Raw genomic sequence first — 12,347 nt, forward strand, 5'->3', positions numbered from 1 at the left:
AGCAGTAGGATATCTTCTTATCAGCACCTGTTTGCACTAACTACCATGATAAAGGTGTAAAAGAATTTTTGTTCTTGCAATAGTTCAAAAATTAACAAAAAGTCGTGATTTGGCTACGAGTTTGTCCCTTTCTATAATCATTAAAAGACTCTCGTTGTCGCCAAATTTGCAACTTTTTTGGCACAAGTTAAGACATGGATATCTTCCCACAAAAAGACTACAGTATGTGATATTTGTCATATATCACAGAACCAAATTTATTTCCAAGCCATTCAAAAAACATTCTGCCAAAATAATATTATTCTTTCTTTTTCAGTCTACTTGAAAGACTTTTTTCACCTTTCATAATGACAAAAATTACACTGGTGTGCAAAACTTAAGCAACAAGTACGTTTTTTGTCATAACTCTACAAGAAATCATCCGATTGACATGAAATTTGAATATGATATACATTATTTTGTACTTAAACGATGGTAAAAGAATAATGGAGCAGAAATGAATATAAAGCTTAAAGTAGGGTATGGAACAAAAAAAGGCTTTATTTGACATATAGTGGCGTTACACATGATTGCCTGAAGAAGCGTAAGTACAGCTGGCAGATGATCCCTAGTATGGGATATGCCCTCCCCTTACTGTAATTGTTGCTTGGCATCGGCTCTCCATGCTAAGCACTAGATTATCCAGGAGTTCTTGGGGTAAACGTCTCCATTCCTCCTTTAACGCATCTTTCAGCTGATGGGTGTTACCGGGAGGATACTGTCGTGTCGCAAGACGTCTCCCTAATGCATCCCACACATGCTGTATGGGATTTAGATCTGGAGAGTGAGCTGGCCAATCCATTCGTGTGATATCTTCACTTTCCAGTAGCTCTTGAACATTAGCAGTACGGTATGGCTGGGCATTGTCATCCATAAAAATGAAGTCTGGTCCAATGGCCTCTCGGAACAGACGCACATGGGGTAGGATTACCTCATTGCAGTAGCGGTCTCCAGTTACAGAACCTCGGTCGAAGATCTGAAGCTCAGTCCGCCCGTTCAACATAATGCCACCCCAGACGACAACTCCAGGACCACCGTAACGATCTCTTTCCGCGATGTTATTGGGATGAAATCGAGCTCCAACCTCTCTCCAGATCAACTGACGTTGAGAATCGCTTGTAGCACTAAAACGACTCTCATCTGTGAAGAGGACGCGACTCCATTGATGAGGTGTCCAGGTTTCGTGTTCTCTGCACCATTCTAAACGGTGCCGCCGATGGCTAACTTTTAAAGGTATACAGCGTTCAGGAGGTCTAGCTAATAAGCCACCTTTGTGGAGGCGTCTGGCCTCTGTAAATCTTGATACTTGTCGTCCTGTGGCTGTGCACGGTTGCTGAGATATGGCGCTCGCTGACTGAAAACGGTTTCTTTTCGCCTGGAGGACAATGTAACGGTCATCTCTTGGTGTTTTTTTTTCCTTGGACGGCCACCACCAACCTTCCGAACAGCTGTACCAGTAGTTTTAAAGGCATTCCAACAGGAGAAACAATACTTTTGTTGATACCGAACTCTTCGGCGACACTGGTCACACTACGCCCCTCTTCAAGCTTCCCAATCATTCTTCCTCGAGTAAAGTCGTCTAAATGATTTCTTAAAGACATGTTTCACAAAACAAATCACTTGCGCATGCAGCGAATGTCTTTAACTACGGTGCTCTTCATCCTTTTATCACAGCTTTGACCTGCGCGAGCCGACCCACAAGGTTTACGTACACTTACATCACCTACGACGTTTTATTTCTAAAATTTCCATACAAATAATCTCTCTACTGAATTACGTGCATATTATACTGCACTTTCATGGCTATCTTATACTTTGTTGGGGAACTGTGGCCGAAAAACCACTTGTCGCTTAAGTTTTGCACACCAGTGTAGATGGGTGATCTTGCTTTTAGATATGAATAAAAGAAAACATAAAAGGGGGTAAATATAAAAGAAATAACATTTAGAATTATGCAACTGGCAATGATCCGTTAGAAATGTGAATAATAAATAAAGTCTAGAAACTGAGCATTATTTACATGGACATGACGGTGTCCCGATACGACTTATATCATACATATATAAGAATAAAAATAGAAATTAGCACATTCTTACCAAGAATCTTGTCTGAAAGCCATTTTAGAATAATATTTTAGTTCAGAGAGAAAAATAATAACTAGATATTAGCTAGATTACACTCATCATCAGCGGGGGTGCCATCCCCTCTGCAGAGGATCAAAATTGCGATGGCATGTCTTCGGATCATCCTCAGGGATGTTTCCCAGACCGTCGCCAATGGCCCATTGTGCAGCTCTAGTGCGACGTAAATGAACTACAACAACAACACTAATCATCAGCGTCTTGTTTACAACATAATTGATTTCTTAAAATATTAGGATGTCCCATAGCTCTACCCAACGAGTAAGGCTCTACCAACTTATAAACTTCCTGTCCTGCTGCAACAAACGTCCCTGCTGCGTCCATAAACTTTGTTGTAGGATTCATACCACATGCCAAGTACAAGCTCGCTAACATTTGTGGTAACGAAGGGAATGGCACCAGCTGATCGAAAAGTTTGTGCATTAACGGGCGACATCACATTTTTACGAGATACCAATCCAGCACTCGAAGGCATACCGATTGCAAATATTTTTTGCACACCGCACAGTTTTCCTCGTTAATTTCGTATTCAAAGCAATAGATTTCTTTCTATACTCTTTGGTCATGGATCCTAAAGCGGCACTCTAGACTCCATGTCTTTGGCCCAGACTCTTACTGCATGCGCGACTTATTTGCAGTGAAAACGCTCCATAAACATTTAACTGGTTGTAAACATCTAACTCCCTAGATGGCGCATTCAGACCATACGATCGCGAAATTTCAGATAATTTATTAATTCTGATTTTATTTTCAGCACAAAATGGATACCATTGGTTGGAAGCGTTCCAAGTATCGGCAGCTTGTGACGTTTTACGTTTATAGTTGCTTTGTGGCTGCTATGGCGATCGAATGCAGTTTAAGCTTCATTTCTAACGTAAACGATAAAAAGTGCAAAAGTACATGGTTCATGTAGCTCTCAAATTGTTTCAAGTGTGTCAGTTTTCAAGTTTGTATTTTTTAAACATACAGATAAATGTAGCTGTCTTTGTTCAGGTAAATAGCATCAAAACAAACTTATTTTTAATATCTTGACATTTCATTTTATCTATCGTTTTTAAACAATTTCAATTAACTCGGTGGTGTTATTTAAGTTGAGATTTCTGTAACAAAATTGAAATCAGTGTTAATTTCTTAAAATTCATATAAAAAATTCATAATTTTGCACGTAGATTTTAAATTGTTGATTATTCATAATCAGTATTTCGTTGAGATATTGTAAAAAATCGTTTAGTTATTATTTTTTTTTTAAATTTGTAAGTTGTACAGGTACCGGGAAGATATTCATATCGGGGCAAAATAATCGTCAATTTACAGGAAGCGTCCCGCAAAAGTTAAAAAAATACATCTTAGAAGGGGAACAACTCAAAGCCACCCCTAGGCGAAGGATATTTTCGTATCGTGATCTTTCGCCCCAAATGGATTTGAAACTTACAATTTTAAAAGAATAAACATACCCAGGGGGTGGCTGTGAGTTATACCTTTCAAGTTGGTTCTCTTCAGAGAGAGATTTCTTTATCCTGATCTGTCTTGTCAACTACAATCACCAAGGTGCCAATTAGATTTTAAACTTGCAAATTTAAAAAAAAAACATGTAGATGTTTGCCGTGGGTGGCTACGAGTTATACCTTTAGAATTGATCCCTTGCTGTGATGTTTTTTTTTTAGTTTCTCGCGGGCCACTGCCCGGAAGTTTCCATGACTTGGCAATTATTCTGCCACAGATCACAATACGAAAATCTCCCTTTTTTTTAAATTTCTCAACGGCTGCTGCTCTGAATTTGTCAAGACTTGGCAAAAACTCTCCAACCGATCAGGATTCTAAAATCTTAATTTGGGTAAGCTTCTACATGTTTTTTTTTTTTTTTAATACTTTGAATACTTTTTTCACTTTTGTGTGAATAAGTTTGAAACTATTCTTTCAATTGATTCTGAGCTGCAATAAATATTAATTTAATTAAATCTTTGAACTCATTTAAAAGAACATTGTGTATATATATCGCTATGCAAATATAATTCCTATTCACTAGTATATAAGACACGTTAACTCGCTTCTATGTCAGGGTACTTTTTCGTAGATGAAGATTGACTAATGTGAACCTTCTCAGAAGCAGCGGCTATGTCGATTTGAACACTCTTACTTCAATGGATTCCCCGTTGAACAGTTGACTTGTGACATTATCCACCTCCTGGGTACCTTTTCATAGATGTCTTATGTACTAGTGAATAGGAATTATGATTTTATAGTGGTGAACACACTTCACTAACGTTGGAAATATTCAAGCAGAATTTGCAAGATAAAAAGAGGACCAAAGGATTTTGAAAAAGTTGTATTTTTTGATTTCTCAAAAACTGTTTCACAGACTAATTTTATATTTTGCGTACATTCTTTATCATAATGTAAAAAATTTTATACATTGCAATCAAAAATTTTTACTATTATTATCATATGGAAGGATAAAAAATAATAAAAATTTATTAAAAGTTATATTTTGCATAGATTTGGATAAATGAGTTTTATAAATGTGTGCAATAAGCTAAAAAAGTTCTTGAGACGTGGGGTAAAATTGAGTGGCCCAAATTTTAGACCTCTCTTTTAACCAAACTATTAGTACCCTATTTCCCAGATTCGACTACTATTTGAGGATCAAAAATCCGAATCTGTCAAAATCAAAACTTGTTTATTCGGAGAAAGTGTGTTTATCTTGTTTTGTAACTTAATATATTGTCTGCACTCATTATTTAGCACATTTGAGATCTCTCCTTTGAACCATTGTGTCCTAGAATATGAAGATCCAATCAACGAATAAAAAGTTATATGGGGTGGTTTCATTTTTATTGTGCACATATAAGCAACAGTGCAGAAATTTCTCCGCAATATTTTTGGAAAATAAAGTTCGTATAAGAAAAAAATTCATTTGATTTTACAGTTCTTGAATAAGGATCAATTGTGTTATAAAGTAATAGAAATCAAAATATATTGAATAAACGATCGTATGTATTATAGAATAATAAAAATTTCAATTAATTTAAAATGAAATTCCCTCCCCCTCAAATTTCATTTGGCTCTGAATATCTGAATTTGTTACAAAATCCCCACTCACAGTCATGTTTGATTAAAATATGAAATGTTTTTTTCATGTTCGTTAAAAATTATGGTATTCTTTCAAAAAATTGAGAGAAAAAACATTTCTAGAGTGAATTATCTTTTAAACTTCTGTGAAATTCATGGAATTAGTCATGAATTCGAAAATCTAAAATGTAGCAGATACCCTGTACTTATTAAGTTAAATAATCCAAGCTAATAAATACACAAATTTACCCATGTTCTTTTTTTTTTAAATTTTTTTTTTTTTTGCAAAACTACACATTTTTTAACAAAGTTTTGTAGGAATTTTCTTAGAGTAAAAATTTCCCAATGGCTGTCTGGATTTCCCCCAAAGCCTTGCTTGCGCTATCAGTATAATTAATAACAACAAATAATGAGAATTAATAAGAACAACTGAAATTAAACAATTATTAGCAGACACTTTAATCTAAAAAATCTGCCTGAATTGTAACATAAAAGAATCAATATTTAGATTGATAATTAGCAATTCATAGTTAATATGTACAATATAAACTGAATAGTTATAGTCTTAAAATGTTAAGAGTACCAATTGAAAAACCATTTAATAGGTTCAATGATTTTGGCTACATTTTTCATAGGTGATCATGGTTTGATTTTTGACATTTCAAAAACCTGTTGAAAAGTGTTGAAAAATGGCGAAATCCGTCCTCCTATATATTGCTTATATATAAACTAAATATTGTTTTTAATTAATTAGGCAGATTCTTTTCTAAAAAATTTACCTAATGTTGCCATTTAGGCAGATTTTTTAGAATAAGTATTAAATTACAGTGTTTGCCAATATTTTTTATTTATTTTCAATATTTGTCATTAATTATATTCAAGGGATGTGTGAACAAGGCTTTGTAGGGAATTTGGGTTGGCATGGGGAAATTTTTTGTTCAAAAATGTCGCCTTTTCAAAAAATTTTCTTGTTAAGTCAATTTAGTTTAAATTCCTTAAATTTAATATAATCAATTATTTCAATATATTTTGATTTCTATTTTGTAACAGATAGGCTTGTTAAATTCAAGAAAAATCAAAAGATTTTTTTTCTTACATATACTTTATTTTCCAAAAATATTTTGGAAAAGTTTTTTGCACTAAAGAAAAATAGCTAAAAATTTTTGAAAAAAAAAAACAAACTTTGTTTATAGGAGTATTTATCCTCTAAGAATTTTCATTGGCTTACATGTACGTGAATATTAGTGATCTAATGTTAATTATATTAATGTGAAATAATTATAAAAAGTATAAATGTTTGTATAAATGAGTTAATTATTTCTTCAATCAATCAATTTGAGAGTTTAATTAAATTACTATTACTATTTAGTACATTTCTTAGATAGTTATTTTCATATGTTATAATAGCTTCAGCACCTCTACTCTCTAGACCAGTGATTCTCAACCACTGTGCCGCGGCACTTTTGTGTGCCGCCAAATTCTTAAAATGTGCCGCCAAATATTAGAAATGATGCAATAAAAATTATAATGCTTTTTTTTATTATGAGTAAAGTTTAAAATAAAGAAAAGTGTATATATATATACTTTTCATAATTTTCCCACGCTTTAACAGCGTGATAGCATCTTCGTCGGCGATTTTATTGTCTCTGACAATCTTAAAATAAGATGGAAGTGTTTAGCACACAATTTTAAAAAATGTTGTAAGAGCTGATCATTAAAGTAAGCTATGCAATTAGTAAGCAAACTAACAAAGAATAACTAAAAAAACAAATATATAAAAAACAAATTAACAAAGGATAATTAACAAAAATTAAGCTAACAATTAATAATTAGCAAAAAAACTGGTCAACAAGAAATAAAAAAAAAAACAGTTAATAATTATAGAAAACAAGCTAACAATTTATAACTAGCAAAAAAATAACTGTTACTAACTAATAAAAAATTGGTCGAAAGAAATAATTAATCCCTTAATAAATGTGATTTTGTAGTGCATATTATTTTATTCCACATTCAAAATTATTATCACAAACTATTTACCACAGTGTAAAATAGGTAATTAAACAACTTTTAATCTAATTTTTTCATTGTGTGCCGTCAAATTTCAAAATCGTTAAAAGTGTGCCGCAACGAAAAAAAAGGTTGAGAATCACTGCTCTAGACTGTGAGCATCATTGGAAACAATACTTTTGGTCTTATTCATACAAAACTGAACATTGAGTGCAAAGGTCTTCAATTTTTTTTTTTGTTTTTTTTTTTGGTGATCATGTTTTAGGGAAAGGAGAAGTTAAAATAGGAGTAAATGAAAATGATTTTAGATGCAATGAATAAGATGGTTGTTAAATGTTTTTTATTTAATTCCGCTGATGTCTAATTAGTTTTGGCAATATGTTCTAATTACAGTCCTTGGCCATATTATTAGACAAAGATTCTATGTAAAGTTATAATTATCTGTTCCTGATACTATACACCTTTATTGTTTTTATTCGGATGAAACTGATTTCCATTTGTTTACTCTCCTGTATCAATGGGTTAACATTGTGATGCAATACGTTAAAACCAAACACAAATAGGAAGTATATAAAAAATCTAAATAAAAATCCATTACATGTATGTTTAAATATAAAAGTATTGAATATAAACTCATACAAATCATGTCATTATTAAAAAACTACAGTGCGACTAATAATTTGATCTAATTTTTATAATATACATTACTAATATAATGCTCGATATAATAAATATTTATATAATATATCGTCTAGTTTATCCTGTCGTCAAATTTATGTTGTATATCGTCTCCTTTAACCAATAAATACGAACTTAAACAAATGCAAACAGTCATGTAAAAAGAATAAAGCTGTATAGTATCACCTAATAATTAAGATTTTACATTGAATCTTATTAGTGTGTCTAATAATTTATCCAGGGACTGTAAAATGAAAAAATTAGCTATGCACTTTTAATGGATAAAGGGTTTTAATTCGTGAAGGAGAGATAAAGAAAATCAAATCTCTATATTGATGGTTTGGTGTAATTTAAATAGACACCACAATATACTAATATAGGTGAAAAGAATTATATTTGATATACCTATTAAAACTTCACCCATGTTGTGTCGTTTAAATATAAAAAGAGGATTTTTACGACCGTCCGAATGGATGAGTACAAGAGAAAATTAGTAGTAAATTTTGGGCTGTCATAAATTAACCTCAATAAACAACAACAGTATTATGTCAAATGATACTGAATATAATTAATTTTTATTCTGATGTCATGAACTACTCAAAACCTGTTTTGCTTCATCTAATGGATGGTGTTTTCTACACTAGGGAACGCTGCAAGCTCGGGACTGCCTAAATTTCCGGGTTACTGTTTCAGTTGTATTTTAAAGCCATTTGGCATCATTGTGTTTTGAGATTCTTGCAAACAATGTATTTGATTACTTATGTTTACAATGCTAACAATACTTGTGTTTACAATACTAAAAGTGTTAACACTAACGTAAGATGGTGCACACCTTGCAACGCGAACAAACAGTAATAAACAAATGGAAAGAGGCCAAATCAAGACTGCCAAAAAAGCGAGTTATTCAAAATCTAGCAACCATGTCACCTTTTTTAACAATAAATAACATAAGAACTAAAACACATTTTCACTTCAAACTCCCCAGAGTTACATAATAACATTAATATCTTATGAAAGAAGGCAGATTTGAGCTCAGAAATTACCTAATTTATTTCTTTTATTGAAAACAAAATTATCCGTTTGAAAACATCGCCTATCAGAATAACATGTAGTAAGCAGCTGCAAACTTTTTAACCGGAACTAGAGTAGGTCCCGAGCTCGAGATTGTTATTGTTTACATTTCTATAGAAAACACCATCCATAACATAAAGCTTCATGTAATAAATCGAGAAAATTTAAATTATTTTTAACACTAAAAATAATTTCAATTCGGGGTTGAATGGGATCGTGTTGAACTATTTCGGACTTAACTGTTCTTTTTCGTTGAAAAGTCCAGAGATAATTGTCCGGATTTCCAGATTTTTTGCTTACCTCTATTCGGAAATGCAAGGTCCAGAAGTTTCGAGAAATCATCGATCACATTTATGTATAAAAATTCTTGCATATTAATATTTAGAAATGTTAGAACTAGAATTTAAACTTGGCATCTCTTTCATTTGTAAATATTTTTTATGGTAGAATTATGAATGCAAATACAGATAAAAGTCAACTTATACCTAATTGTTCATTTAAGTCATGCTGCAAATAATTTATTTAGAATTACATGTTTTGATTTTGAAAATATCAATGATTTAAATTTATAAAGACATTTAAATTTTTGAAATGCGTCATTAATAATTTTACTCGACATTTTCAAGATTTTTGAGTTGGGTTGTAGCGATTAAGAATTTCTAATTGAAAGTTTTAGAAGTGTTTGAACCAGAATAATTTGATTTTTCCTAATGAAATGAAGCAATGTGTAAAGTCATTCTATAAAAGAACTATACATAATGTGCAAATTTATAAATTCAGTTTATTTGAAAAAAAAGTCTTCAAAAAATTAGAACACTCTGGCATAGGGATGCACAACCTTTTTTAGTGAAGGGACACTTGTACAACAGGTGGATTAACGAAGGGCCACTTGCATAATTAGTCATGTTAGCCGCAAATATGATAATTTTTATCGAAACATGAGTGTTCTAAGCACTCAATATTTTTGATCAGTAAACTTTATAACATATTTACAGATTTAAATACTTTTAATTATTTGAATTTATTTAAAAATTAAAAAAAAACTGATCCATTTTTTTTGTGAAAAACTTTTTCAATTTTTCACAACAATTTTAGGTGTGGGGGTATAAGTCCTAACCAGATATATTTCTATTTCTTGTATTATTAGAGGTTTTAGGAAACAGAAAACGTTATCCTTATAGTTATTTTCCGAAACAAATCACTAAAGCTAAAAATAGTTTAAAACAAAATAAATGAAAAATAGTAAGCGGTAAGTAAATGTCTCAATACCCCCCATCGTTGATATAGGTATTCGATGATTCATTTTATCCATGCTATGGAACTCAATTGCCTTTTTCGCTCTTATTGGGTCATACAGACTGACACCAGCCTGAATGATTGAAACTGAGAAAGATCTTTGTAACTAGTATCATTCTTGGTTACTTAGTGCTTTCTAAGGGTCCGTTATTGTGGAAAAACTTTTTCAAGGAGTTTATAAATTGTAAAAACATACAAGATTATGCTCAACACTGTAAAATAATAATTAAGAAAATTAAATTTTAAAAAATAAACAGCAATTGCAGCTACTAAATTAGCGATGCAGCATATAAATATTTGGTATTTAGCGTATACTGCTGAACGCAGAATATTTATTTCGGACGAATGAAGGAAGAAGCGCCTGCCGAAGACAATTTAGTTCTTTTACATCTGTCTTTCTCTCTCTCTCTCCCCCCCCCCCTCCTCCTGGGAAGGGTTCATTGAAGATAAATTTGTGATGGGTCCGATTTAAAGATAAATTATTTTGTGAATGGTCCGTTTTTAAGTTAATATATTTTGTGAAGGGTCCGTTTTTATGAAAAGATATTTTGTGTAGGGTCCGTTAACGGACCCAAATTTCTTCTAAACCCCTGGTGCTTTAATACTTATTTCAAATAAAGTTAACATTATCTTTACTCTTTTAAAAATATTAATTTTCTTTTATGATTAAAATATATGAATATATTTCATAGATTTAGTAATAATAAGTAATATTAGTAATTTTAATTGATAGTTAATATCACAATTATTTAAGTTGTTTCAGACTTATGGTTTATCTTAACCCCTTAACGGTCGGTTAATTTTCAAGAAAACGGTCATAAAAGTGTCTATTTTGCCAAATACACGTATTTGATTAGTGCTAGTATCTAGTTTAAAATAAACTAACTATTTACAATTACCTTAAAAATATCCTGGTACTGCTATATGTGTGTAAAGTTTTTTCCGGGCAAAAGAAATGAATAAGTTTTATTCTTATTGGCGCATTACTACTGAACACTCTAGCCCGTCAATATCACGGGAGCGGGAAGGAAGGGGTTAAGGAGAAGAATTGGTGTCTCTACTCATTGGAAAGTGGTGCCAGAGATAACATTTTTCAGTAGAAAATGTTTTTCTGAACATTGTTTTTGTTTTTTTTTTTTTTTTTTTTTTTTTTTGCAAAATCGAAAGTAACCAAATTACTTATCTTACTTTTGATTCTTATCCTTCGTTTGTTTTTGCATTAATTTTTAAGTATGTTGATTATTTAGTTTTGAAGTAAATTTTCTCTAAAATTGGCTGTGATCTATTTTTATATTGAGGAATCTATTTCCAAGATGTAGTACAAATTGCAGTAGTTTTTAAAATTATTTCTGATCTTAATTTTTTATTTGAAAACATTGAATGATGTCTTTTATTTAAAGTTGTCAGATAAAGTCTTTTGAAACAAAATTTTTATAGTGGCGGATTACAATACCCTTTGTTTACCCTTTTTTTAAAAAAAAAAATAATAATCCACAGTTTCACACATTTATTAGTCTAAAGCTAATTTCACAAAGTATGAAATTGATAATTCCACATCAAATTAAGCAATATTTTTTTTTTACATGTCAAGAATTTAGATTTTAACATGATTGAACATGTTTCCAACGTTTAAGACACTAAGATAGACATTTTTTTGCACAATCTGTTTTCGAGTTATACATATTCAAGTTGTTAAAAAATTAATTTTAAACAAACTCAAAATTTAAATTTGTTTGAAAATATTTTTATGTTGATGCCAATTTTCATAATGGTATCCCATGAAGAAAAGAATTTTTCCTTCCTAGTTTAAACAACATGCTATATTTGAATATGACAAATTTTTATTATGTTTGTTCTGAAAATAGGAGGTAATGTGGTTTTTACTGCACGTTTTGTAACTAGAAATAATTTTTTTCTATATCATAGTATCATCTTGAAAATTGGCTAAAACTGGAGTTCAATAAAATATACATTTTTACAGAAAAATGTAGAATTTTGTATTTTGAAAAGTAATTTAGCTTTGTCATATATTTTTATTAAATACTA

At 31.2% G+C, this 12,347-nt stretch overlaps 2 protein-coding genes across 4 annotated transcripts in view; one reads left to right on the top strand and one right to left on the bottom strand.

Annotated features, from left to right (window-relative positions):
- LOC107436224 (uncharacterized) overlaps positions 1-12,347 on the bottom strand; it is a 52,604-nt gene that overhangs the window by 36,309 nt on the left and 3,948 nt on the right. The gene's annotated exons all lie outside the window — the stretch shown is intronic.
- Positions 2,915-12,347, top strand: part of LOC107436223 (paired amphipathic helix protein Sin3a) — an 81,961-nt gene continuing 72,528 nt past the window's right edge. The window contains exons 1-2 of one of the 3 annotated variants that reach the window (XM_071184170.2): positions 2,963-3,173; positions 3,845-4,014. The gene's annotated coding sequence lies outside the window, so the exon portion shown is untranslated. Of the gene's footprint in view, positions 3,174-3,844; positions 4,015-12,347 lie in introns of all 3 variants that reach the window. The other 2 variants (XM_016047850.5, XM_071184171.2) reach the window with 2 other exon arrangements.

This window comes from Parasteatoda tepidariorum, chromosome 10, assembly GCF_982258835.1.
Source record: "Parasteatoda tepidariorum strain Cologne lab strain chromosome 10, Ptep-v5.0, whole genome shotgun sequence".
Lineage (NCBI taxonomy): Eukaryota > Metazoa > Arthropoda > Arachnida > Araneae > Theridiidae > Parasteatoda > Parasteatoda tepidariorum.